Genomic DNA, 12,848 nt, shown 5'->3' with positions numbered 1-12,848 from the left:
AGATGATGACAAAGTTGGTGAATTCGAAAATTTGTGCATTTTTAATGTGTTTGAAAGACATACACCTTCCGAAGTAATACATGGTAAAATTACCTACTGAGTGATAATTCAAATAAAAATTAATATGTTGATTAGTTGATTATTGAAACTTGTGTTAATGTGTAAATAATATGTAATCATGTAATCCATTCAAAAGTAACTGTAGTCTGATTACAAATATTTTAATGTAATTGAATCTAATTACAAGTACTTAATTTTTAGAATCTGATGACATAATCTGGATTACATATATATATATATATATATATATATATATATATATATATATAGGATATATATATATATATACATATATATTATATATATATATATATGTACAGTGTACAGGTCAAAAGTTTGGAAACATTACTATTTTTAATGTTTTTGAAAGAAGTTTCTTCTGCTCATCAAGCCTGCATTTATTTGATCAAAAATACAGAAAAATTTTTAATATTGTGATATATTATTACAATTTAAAATAATTGTTTTTAAAAAAAAAAAAAAGAAGCTATGTTTTTAAAATATAAATATTTTGTAATAACAATATACACTACTGTCACATGATCCTTTAGAAATCATTCTAATATGATGATTCATTATCAAAGTTGGAAACAGTTCTGCTGCTTAATATTTTTTCAGAACATGTGATACTTTTTTAGGATACTTTGATGAATAAAAAGTAAAAAAAAAAGAAGAAGCTATGTTTTTAAAATATAAATATTTTGTAATAACAATATACACTACTGGTCTGTAATTTGGGGTCAGTAATTTTTTTTTTTCTTTCTTTTTTTTAAATAAAAATCAAGCCATACTTCTTGTATTCAGCAAGGATGTGTTAAATTGATAAAAAAGTGATAGTAAAGAAAATATATTATTAGAATATATATTATTAGAATTTTTTATTTATTTTGAGTAAATGCAGTTCTTTTTAACCTTTTATTCATCAAATATATTAGACAGCAAACTGTTTCCAACACTCATAATAAATCAGAATATTAGAATGATTTCTAAATGATCATGTGATAGACTGGATGTTACATGTGACACTGAAGGCTGGAGTAATGATGCTGAAAATTCAGCTTTGCATCACAGGAATAATTTATTTTTTTAAAGTATATTCAAATAGAAAACTATTATTTTAAGTTGTAATAATATTTCACAATATTACTGTTTTTTCTGTATTTTTGATCAAATAAATGCAGGCTTGATGAGCAGAAGAAACTTCTTTCAAAAACATTAAAAAATAGTAATGTTTCCAAACTTTTGACCTGTACTGTATATAGTAACTTACTATACTATATACTATAATAATGTATATATATATATATATATATATATATATACGTATGTATGTGTGTATGTATGTCTATTATATATGATATATATATATATATATATATATATATATATATATATATAATTAACTAACATTCTTATTTATTGCCAGTGTTTTAGTTAAAGCATTTTCATCACCATTATGAATTATAAAAAATAAGAATGATTTATATTCTAAAGCATTTATCAGAATAGTAATATTTGCCAATATTATTTTTTTATGCTGTTTTATAATGAAGTTAATTAAAAAGTCATTATATTACAGTACTGAGACTCTAATGAAAATTACCTTTTAGAAAAATTAAAAATGAAAATGTCTGGATGCATCAGACTAATGAGAATATGTGAGAAAATCATGCTTAATTGCTTAATTGTCAAGAAAATAATGTCACAATGCAAAAAAATATTAAAGGTCCTAAACAGGCTTAATTATTTTTGGCCTATATATATATATATATTTTTTTTTTTTTTTTTTTTTTTTTTTTTTTTTTTTTTTTCCTTTATTTTGCAGTCAAGTACAGCTGCTGAATAGAAAGAATTGCACTGACAGGTGATGAGCATGTCTTATGATACGCCGCTTCATGTTTTCGAGGTAATTTTTCAGGATTGATGAGCAGCTTCTGTATGTTCATAATGACACCAGCTCTGACTTTCTGACAGATGCTTCTCCATCTGTGAGAACCTCACTGAGACAAAACATCTTAGTCAAGATATAGACGCAAACAAAGGTCACCGCAGTGATGTTAAAGCCACATTTGTTGGACTAACGATATAAATTCTGTTCATTAAGGCCTTTAGCATGTGTCTTGATCATAAGCAGTAGATCAGTTTAATAAAGAGCTGTGTTTTGGCAGGAACACAGAGAGCTGATAAACGTGTGGCTCGCTCCCTCATTTCATCATTATTATCATTTCATGCCACGATGAAAAACAAACTCATTTCAGCGGTTCAATAATAACAAATGAGTTTAATGTGAACGTTTCATTTTGCGGTTTCAGGCCTTTTGTTTGATTGCTGTAAAAACTTGAGGAGATGCTTAAATATGATATTTAGACGGGTCATGTCGGATGAAAAATGGTTTCCACTTAAACATTTGAGCAAACTGTATTCATTTTATTTAGTTAAATATATTGCTTCCTTACATGGAGGACCAATACAAAAATTAAAAATAAGAACGTAAGTAAGTATAAGTAATAAATGCATAAATAAATAATGTACTGTAATAAGAAAATAAATAAGGAATAAATTACTTTATACAAATAAAATCATTTTTTTAAATTTAAATTTAGTCTAAATTATTTTTTTAAAGGTATTACTTTTTTTTACTTTTATTGATTTTTCCTTTAATAATTATTTCCTGTTATTGATTGATTGATTGATTGAATGATTTTTTATTTTGACAGTATTATTGATTACTATTTTGATTTGATCAGAATAGCCATAAATTAATATTTGCATATATTTAAATGTGGAAGGAAGTATGTATTGAATTTTTAAACTGATAAAAAGCGAGACTAAAGTCTTTTCACTGTTTCAAATAAATACTGATCTTTTGAACTTTTTTTCCCTTTATATTCCAAATAATCGATTTTCCACTCAAATTTGAACTGTTTTCAACAATAAGGAAGATAATAATATGCGAATCATCAAATCAGAATGATTTCTGAAGATCATGTGACACTGAAGACTGGAGTAATGATGCTGAAAATACAGCTGCACATCACAGAAATAAATTCTATTTTAACATATATTAGAATAGAATACTGTTATTTTAAACTCTAATAAAAAATTTTCCCTCTTTTTTTTTAATCAAATAAATTCAGCTTTGGTGAGCATAAAAACTGACTTTTAAACAGTGAGGTATAAATATATTTACAGTCAAAAGTGCTGTTTTTAATTTAGCTTTCTGCTGCTTTGCACTGCTCCATCACAGTCCCTCGTCATTATTCAATTAGACACACTTTAATTTGTTCATGGGGCCAAAGCTCTTAGCGTTTAGTGGATTATTAACTGTTCTACATGCTCCTTTATGCCGCTGATGTAGCCTCCATCCATCAGAAGTACATACAATTACATTTGTTGCTATCGTTTCTATCAGACATACCTTACCGACCGCAACTCCTTCCCCGCAGCCGTTTTATCGGATGTCTTTCCAAAAGCATGTTTTCTAAGCAGTCCCTGTGGCAGGAATCAGCATCAAATGTATTTCAGACGTTCCAGTCCATGAGCGATTGCATTACGAAACATACTTCACCTTTGTGACAGTGTTAGTCCATTCCTGCCATGGGTTTGTGTTTTGTTGTTCTTATCTCTCTGGTTTGAAAGCAAAACAAAAGAAAGCACTTCACCCGGCTAACAAACTTAGGTTAGAAAAACATGTGGGAACTTTGTTTGGAAATGTTTCTAAAATGTTGAAATCTCCAGTTTTAGTTGTGATTTCACAAAAGTGTTTCTTACAATGTTCCACTAACTTTATTTTCACTCAAAACCTAATGATATTTAAATGTTTATTTTAATATTCTTGTGATTAGAATATTATTTAAAAGTTACAAAAGCGTTTCTGCTAATTTTTATTTTTGCTCAAAATATAACATCCTTGGAATATTTATTTTTAATTTTCTTAGACCGTTAAAATGTTGTTTTCTTCTTATAAAAGTAACAAAAACATTTTTTAGATTTTCTGTTATTTTTACTCAAAACAATGTTATTTGAATGTTTATTTTGAATATTTGAAGATCGTTAAAATGTCCAGTTTTCTTGTCAAGATTAGAACGTTATTTAAAGGTTACTAAAAGGTTTTTTGCAACATTCTATTAACTTTATTTTTACACAAAATATAATGTAATTTGAACATTTAATTTTTAGTGCAGTCAAATGATTAATCGCGATTAATCGCAACCAAAATAAAAGTTTGTTTACTTAACGTGTGTGTGTGTGTGTGTTGTGTATATTTATTATATATATATATATATATATATATATATATATATATATATATATATATATATATATATATATATATATATAGAAACACACATACAGCATATATTAAATATTTTAATAAATATATTTATATTCATATAAATTATATCATATAGAAATATATTTAATATATAAACGTTACATATTTTTCTTAAATATATATTCTTAAATATATGCATGTGTGTATTTATATATACATAATAAATATACATAACACACACATATATTATGTAAACAAAAACTTTTATTTTGGATGCAATTAGTCGCATTTAATCGTTTGACAGCACTATTTTTATTTTTATTTTTTCATTTTAAGAACATTTAAATGTCCAATTTTCTTTTCCATCATTAGAACATTATTTAAAGGTTTCAAAAACCTTTCTTACAAGACTTCTACAAATTAAAAAAAAAAAAAAAAAAAAAAAAAGCCCAGTTTTCTTGTTATAAATAGAACATTATTTAAAGATTACAAAAAACTAAAACATTTCTTAAAACATTCACCAAATAACATCATAAAGACGTTCTGAGAATGTTTTCTCAGAGAACGTATATCATATATTAATAAAGTTCAAAGAACATTCCATAAGCATTACTTAGTTCTACTATTTATATAACTTTTAAAAAACGTTTGTGGGAGCGTTTCCTGATAGCTGGGTAAAAAGTTTTGTGAAATGTGTCAGCTCAGATTTATAACCTCCAGCGTGCTTCCTTTCCTCTACAGGAAGGGAAATAGTTTGGCTGAGAAGCCGGCCAAAAATCCTGACTGTCATACCGTAAAGAAATATGATATAAAAATGTAGTAGTGCTCTTAAGAAAGACAACACGCTTGACCGGACACTTCAACCTCGGCTTATGCGCGCATGAACATGTTGAACTGATCTATCAGCGTGTCATCCGTTTACAGCAAGTACTAAAAGTTAGGGATTTAGATGAAAAGCAATGAGATAAATGTGCACCCTCAGTAGGGTGCAAACATCTCCCCTCCTCTAGGGGGCGCCGAAGTGCTCTCAAAATACAGGAAGCTCAAAACTGAACCAAACAAACCATTGCGTCCATCCAAACTTGACTGGAAACCCATGGAAAGATGACCTTCTGTTAACAAATGCCAGTCTCAACAGGTGTGTTTTGTCGAGTTGCACAAAATAATGCCCTTGACTTGGATGGAGCGAATTACTGACTGCAGCATATATTTCAGTCCCTCAGTGGTCAAAAGCAACAAATCTGATCTTAAAATAATGAACGAGTTTATGTTTTTAGCCTGAGGAACAGCAGAACCCCTGGATGTCTTGTTTTTCATGGAAACACGTTGGAATAACATATTTCTTTTGCTCTGTTTTTCTTCTCGTGTGTCTTCTGCTTCCCGTTCACATTTGTGCGCTGATGTTAGAAAGAGAAAAGAGACAGAAAGAGAGAGACGGCGATCTTGGGGTTTAACGGGAGTTTTAGAGAAAAGCAACTTTTTAAACCGTGCTTTTGGATCTAAGAACTTATTCAGGGTTGCTTTGGTGAAAATGTAAGCTGATTTTCAAAACAACTTAATTTCGCATGCTTCCATATGAGTACAGATGGTGAAGACGAAACAAACTTTAAACTAGTAGATTTTACAAATAATAATTAGCTACAGCAAGTAACATCGAAATGAAACCTGAAACTGTCAAGGAGAAAGACTGAAGTAGTAACATAGCTTCTTTTCGTAGGATTCATTTTTTTTTAAATAAAAAAAATCACTCAGAAACTGCTAAATTTTACAAATAATTACACAGAAAGTGCAAGGAATGCATTGAATTAAGCATGAAATTTTGAAGTAGAAAGACTTTAATATTATTATTATTATTGTAAAATGTACTCTAATAATCTATTTGCAACTTTAAAAAATCATTTTGTTTGTTAGATTCAATTTGAAATAATTTTCCCTCAAAAATTGCTAGTAAATTTCACAAAACTACAAATAAATGACAAGTAACACATTGAATTAAATTCGGAAGTAGAACAATTTTAATAGTATTTTATAATAGACAATCTTTATTTTATTTACAATTTCGAAAAATCATTTTGTACTGTGTAGGATGTCCCTTTAAACATTTTGTGATTCTGATTTTTTTTAGTAAATTTCATAAATACAAACAGATTTTTAAGTAAAATTACAATATTTTTTTTTTTTTTTAGAGTGTAGGATTTACTTTTGAAACTATTTTCACTTACTAGTAATTTACTAGTTTAGTAATTTAACTTATACTAGTAAATAAATAAATGAATAAAAAACTAAGAAATGGCAAGTAACATTATATATGAGAATTATATACTGTATGAGATTTTGAAGTAAAAATAATAAAATAGTATTTTCTTAAAAAACATACTCCTATTAGTAATCCTTTTTACAGCTTCGGAAATATTAAATGATTTGGCACAGTTAAAGTGTTTTCTTTTTTCTGTTTGCATGACCTTTACAAAGCAGAATTAATCAGAATGAATTATGCAGTCCTGGAGAAACAGAGTTTAATAAAAATCACAAAAAATATATTTATTGTAAAATCATTCGTATAGCATATGAAAACACTGCACAGTCTAATACTTGAGGCTTTTTTCTTGAGGCTTTAGGTGAAAAAGAAAAAGAATGAGAATTAGGTCAAGCCTGCAAAAAAATGCTATATTCGTCACGTTTTCCAATACAAACAATATGAGAGGCAAAATGACTTAAGAACTGTTGTTTCTGAGAAATTCAGGGAGATTTAAAAAGAATGAATATCTGCCAAAGGAGTCAGAAAAATGAAAAACTCACTTCAAAGCAAAAAACTCACTTCATTTTGATACATTCTTAAGCAAACATCTCTTGATTTAAGAATGTTTATATATTTGTACTGGAAAACAAGACAAAAATACAAAGTAGTGACATTTAGTTGGTATAATAATGAGATTGTCCTAAATCTTCTGTTGACACACAAAACTAGCTGCTGAGCAGTGAAGGGTCTCATATTGCATACAGTAATCCGCTCATTATTGAACAGATAAGCGCGATCCTTTAAAACACACACTGGCACGATTGTTTCTGCTGGCCAGAACATCTACTGTACCTGCAGCGGAGGCCAGTGTGGAAATCTCAGTTCTTCACAGCTGTTTCAGCTCAGAGTTTCCACTTCATGAGAACAGAGCGGCTCGAATACGCCAGGATTGGATCCACGGCTTGTGACTCTGCTAATGAAAATTTGTCGTTTAGATCAGGTCTAAGGTATTGGACGCTCGACGGGCTTCTTCTGAAGGCACACAGGAGATTAATCGTTTAGTGCAAGCAAACTGTCAGTGTTTTGCTGTGTCTAGATGTATACGGTTCAGCTTGTGCTATCGTGTTTTAAAGAATAGTTCAACCAAAAATGGAAATTTGCTGAAAATGTTATCCCCCTCAAGATTCATTCATTCTTCATTAGATTTGGAGATTCACTCCATCACTTGCTCACCAGTAGATCCTAATAAGTGAATGGGTGCTGTCAGAATCCAAAGAGTCCAAACAGCTGATAAAACATAACAATAATATGTTGCTTCTGATTAAAATACGAGTCCATAAACCAAAATTTTGTTGAAAAAGTCCATCCACAATCCAGCCACATATTTGTTTAGAGCTGTTTAAACACTGCTTGATCTGTGCAGATTTCTCTCCTGATTCAGATCAGAACTCTTTTTCACTGGAGGAAGTGTCATTATGGATTATGGACTCGTATTTGAATTTTTAGCACATATTTACATGCAACAAACCATATTTTGCTATTTCATTTGTTACCACTAGGGGCAATGACACGCTTTATCTGTAACGCAATTTTGCTTCTGTATGTTTTTTTTGTACAGCAATACAAAGAATCAGCATAGTTGCTTTCAATAATTAACACCTCCTAATTAATGCACATTTCAATTGTAGATTTCAGCAGTGCCATTAAATAAACCCTGACAGGGTTTCTGTGAGTCCTAAATCAGAGCAAAAACTCTTAAAGTTGTAGCATTAAATGTTCCAGTATAAATACTGTATTTAAGCATCCTTAAATCAAGACACATTTGAGATGCAAATTGAAGATGTGAAGTCTTATTTTCTGAGAAACTGAACACAATTAAAATGAGCTTAAGTTTAAAACAAGAACAAATATGTGGCGAGTGAAAAGTAGTTTTCCTTTTGAATTAAGTTGATTTTTGAGACCACTGCCAGATATTTGTTATTGTTTTAATCATCAACTCACTTCATTTTGATATTTTTTTCATGAAACAAGACTTCATATTTTGTCATTTTGCTTTTCAAGGAAATGTATCTTGATTAAAGAATCTGTAAACATTTGCACTGGAAACAAGACAAAAATAATGATGAAGAACATGCACTAATGCGCTATTTTTAGGATTCTTATACGTGACCCTGGAGCACAAAACCAGTTATAAATGTCAATTTTTCAAAACTGAGATTTATACATTATCTGAAAGCTGAATAAATAATCTTTCCATTGATGTATGGTTTGTTAGGAGGACAATATTTGTCTGAGAAACAACTATTTGAAAATCTGGAATCTGAGGGAGCCAAAAAATCTAAATATTGAGAAAATAATCTTTAAAGTTGTTCAAATGAAGTTCTTAGCAATGCATATTACTAATCAAAAATTAAGTTTTGATATATTTACAGTAGGAAATTTACTAAATATCTTCATGGAACATGATCTTTACTTAATATCCTAAAGATTTTTGGTTATTTCTACAAATATACCCCAGCGACTTATGACTGCTTTTGTGCTTCACGGTCACACACACACACACACACACACACACACACACACACACACACACACACACACACACACACACACACACACACACACACACACACACACATCAAATGTTTTTCTTAATATTTTTAATTGGACTTTATTTTTATATAATGTGTTTAAATTTTAATTTAAGTGGTAGCTTGTTTTTGCCATTTTTATTTAATTATTTTTTAAAGTTTTAAAGTTTTAGTTTTAGTTTTTCAACTTGAACTAAATGAAAAAGAAAAATGATGAAATAAAGCATTTTTTTCTGTAAGTTAATGTTGATTTTATTATTATTATTATTGTTATTTTTTTTTTTTATTTATCTGTTTATTTTATTTATATATTTATTTTGTATTTTTTGGTAAAAAAAAAAAAAAGTTGTATTTTCAAACTTTAAAGTGTTGCTAATACAAGACATTTACATTTAGAGACCATATTGACACATTGTGTCCCATTCAATTTATTCTCTATTTACATTACTTGGTCTGAAAAAAGCTCTTTAAAAATTGTACCTTCATAAAAGCTGCAGAAAGCCAGCATGATAAAAACATGAAGCTGTGGCTGCTGAGCTGCATGTGATTTCCATGTGGTTCCCGAGATCCTCCCATTGTCATTCCAGCAAGGAAACGCAAATGCCAGAAGAACACAAATCCATCAAACAGTGAATGAATAAATGCCGCACATCTTGCCGGATTCACATGTCTGAGGTTATTTTTAGCCAGCGGCTCCGCAGGGCAATGCAGATGTCTTGGCCAATGACCCGAGTCTTCATTAATATGTATGTTGACAATGGACCCAAGAATAAAAACCTCTCTCCTCTATTTTTCCTCTCCTGTCCCAGCGGGCCACTGATTACCCACAATCCCTTCCCTCAAGCATGCAGCGAATGTGCTGAGTGTTTTAAACAAGTGCATCTCTTCTGTTTTAATGCTCCATAGTATAAATGTGATGGACGGATGCATTGAACGATCAGACGATGGCTTTAATGTGTAGAGACGCCCTCTCTCTTCCTGTATCTTACTAGTTAGCCTCTTTAATTAAGAGCGCATTGTTCTGTGGGAAAGAATCGAGCAGGAAAAGCTTCCTGACTCTCTGCCAAGTTAGATTGGGTTTCTCCGTTAAGCTCTGGGCCAGTAATGGAAGCAAGTCAAGCTTGTCAACAGATGCTGTGCTGCAGGATCCGTGTCTTGTCTGTTGAAGCACAAAAGCCATTTCCTGTGGCTTACGGAGGATAAGGTAAAGATACAGGCTCTTTTTTTAGGAACATATGCTTGGATGCACAAACATATCTGGAAATTAGCTAATAATTTGGGGAAATGTATTAAAATAGAGGACTGCACAGGGAAAAATAATATTCCAAGGATTAAGTTTTTTGAAAATGACTTTACTTGATAAGCAACACTAGATAGGATATTACGATTTCAAATATTATATTTTTATGTTGAGTATTTTTTTTTTCTTACTGAACTAGCAACTAGTAAAAAAAATAAATAAATAAAATAACGTGTGCACATTCAGTGCAATAAGACAAAATATATTTATATTTAATATATTTATAGATGTTTTAACTGGAAACAAGATAAAACTGCTTTTTTAGTGTCTTTGATACTGCTGTAGTTTTTGCTAATATTTTGAACAGAATTTAATTTGTATGTGTTCTATTTTCCTTTAAATTTTAGTTAATGTTTTAGTAATTTTGTTATGCATTTTTGTCATTTTTTTATATTTATTTATTTTTAAAGAATATGTATATTTTTTATTATACATTTTTTGTATTTTAGTACTTAAACTTGAAATAAATGCAAATAAAATGAAAATGCTGCCTTGGAAAAAAGTTGACGTAAAATAAGTTTACATATTTTTTGAAGTCTATATTAATTAATGTTAATTTTATTTCAAGTGATCCTTTTAATGCTGTTTTAGTTAACACTAATAATGCTGGTTATAAAGACTAAATAAAAACACACAAAAACACATTTTCCACCATTATTATTATTACTTCCATAAAAAAAACTATATATATATATATATATATATATACACACACACACACACACACGTATACAGTGTATACATATACTGTATGGTATATTCGTATATACAGTATATATATTCATAATGGTATTGACCTTTCTTTGAATCTCGGAATTTAGCAACAGGAAGTAACATACAGTAATTGCAGGAAATCGAGATTTTGTCAAATCTGTTTTAGTGAATCACTGTATGTTATAGAGGAGCTGCTGGGATGAGAATGACTTCATGGTTTCCTTTTCATTTCACTCACTGTCCAAAAATGTTCACCCAGGCACGGTTTCTAGGCCCAGTGTGTCCATTTGCACCACAGAAGCTCTATGGAAGGTTTTGATCATGGCAGAATTACCTCACAGCCTGAACCTGGACTCCAGTCATTGCCCTCATTAGATGTTGTGTGTCTCTGCGGTGGGTTTCATGGAGGCTCCGGTGGGAATAGCTCGTGTTCACCATTAAGATCCAGCGAGCCAAGGGTGTCGCCTCCCCTCACCTTTACTCTATTAATCATGGGTCGCACTGAACCCCACACAGATGCCCTTCCTCTCTGAGCCTCTCGTCATCCTCTCGCCCAGACGGTGCTAGATAAGAGCATCTGGAGATCCGGTTTTTCCACTGAGTTGAATGGGAGACCCACACTAATGAAGGTGTGGTACGAGGTCTGTTTTGATGTGTTTCTCAGAATAAAAACCTCAAAAAATGTCCCGGCAACAAAAGCACCTTGTCGCATGGGAGCTGAACCCCAGCTGCACTTCATTATTTGTGCTCTTTCCTTATTTGGATCCATCCCGATCCTAAAAGCAGCTCACCGCGTATTTGTGGCTCACCAGTCAAAGTGCACTTCTTAAGGACTTCCTGTGCCATTTTTCAAGTGAGCTAAAAAATTGGACACAGATCCTGCAGATGAGGGGAAAATCCATTGTATTAAGTAGGTGTCATGAAAGATTTTTCCACCCCGATGCTAAAGGCTAGATATTTTCTGTGCTGTGAGATCCAGTGGTTGAGCTCGGATCAGACTGCTCGTTGTTTAATAGTAATGAAAAGTTGAAATATGTGCTACTTTAATGTAATTGGATGCCACCTGTTTTATATGGAGGCTTGTTTCCACCACCGGATGAAAAATATTAAATAAAAAGGCAATTGAGAGTTTATTGCACAATAAACTATTGTGAGGTCCAAATTCAGAATTACGAGATATCAACTCCTGAACTGTGAGATTTAAACTCAGAATTGTGAGAAATAACTTGTAAGATACTATGAATTATTGGATACAAACTCTGAACTGCAAGTTATAAACACTGAAAATGAATTTTTAATTGTGAGACATAAACGTGCAATTCTGAAAAAAATTGGAATTGTGATAAACTTAGAATTGCAAGGTATAAACTTTATAAGTTGCGACATTTGAACTCTGAACTGCAAGAAATAAACTTGCGATTCTGAAAAAAAAAAGTTTAAATTGCATGATATAAACTCCAAACTGCAAAACAATTCAGAACTGTGAGGTCTAATTGCGAGATATAAACTTGTAAAAGTTGGAATTGCAATATAAAATCTAAATTGCAAGAAATAACTCAGAATTGCGATTTTGAAAAAAAGTTGGAATTGCGAGATAAAATCTGAATTGCCAGAAATAACTCAGAATTGCGAGATATAAACTTGCATTTATGAGAAAAAGTTGGAATT

Source organism: Cyprinus carpio, chromosome B8 (genome assembly GCF_018340385.1).
Source record: "Cyprinus carpio isolate SPL01 chromosome B8, ASM1834038v1, whole genome shotgun sequence".
Lineage (NCBI taxonomy): Eukaryota > Metazoa > Chordata > Actinopteri > Cypriniformes > Cyprinidae > Cyprinus > Cyprinus carpio.
The sequence above is the reverse complement of the archived record's forward strand: the minus strand, read 5'-3'. Positions refer to the sequence as shown.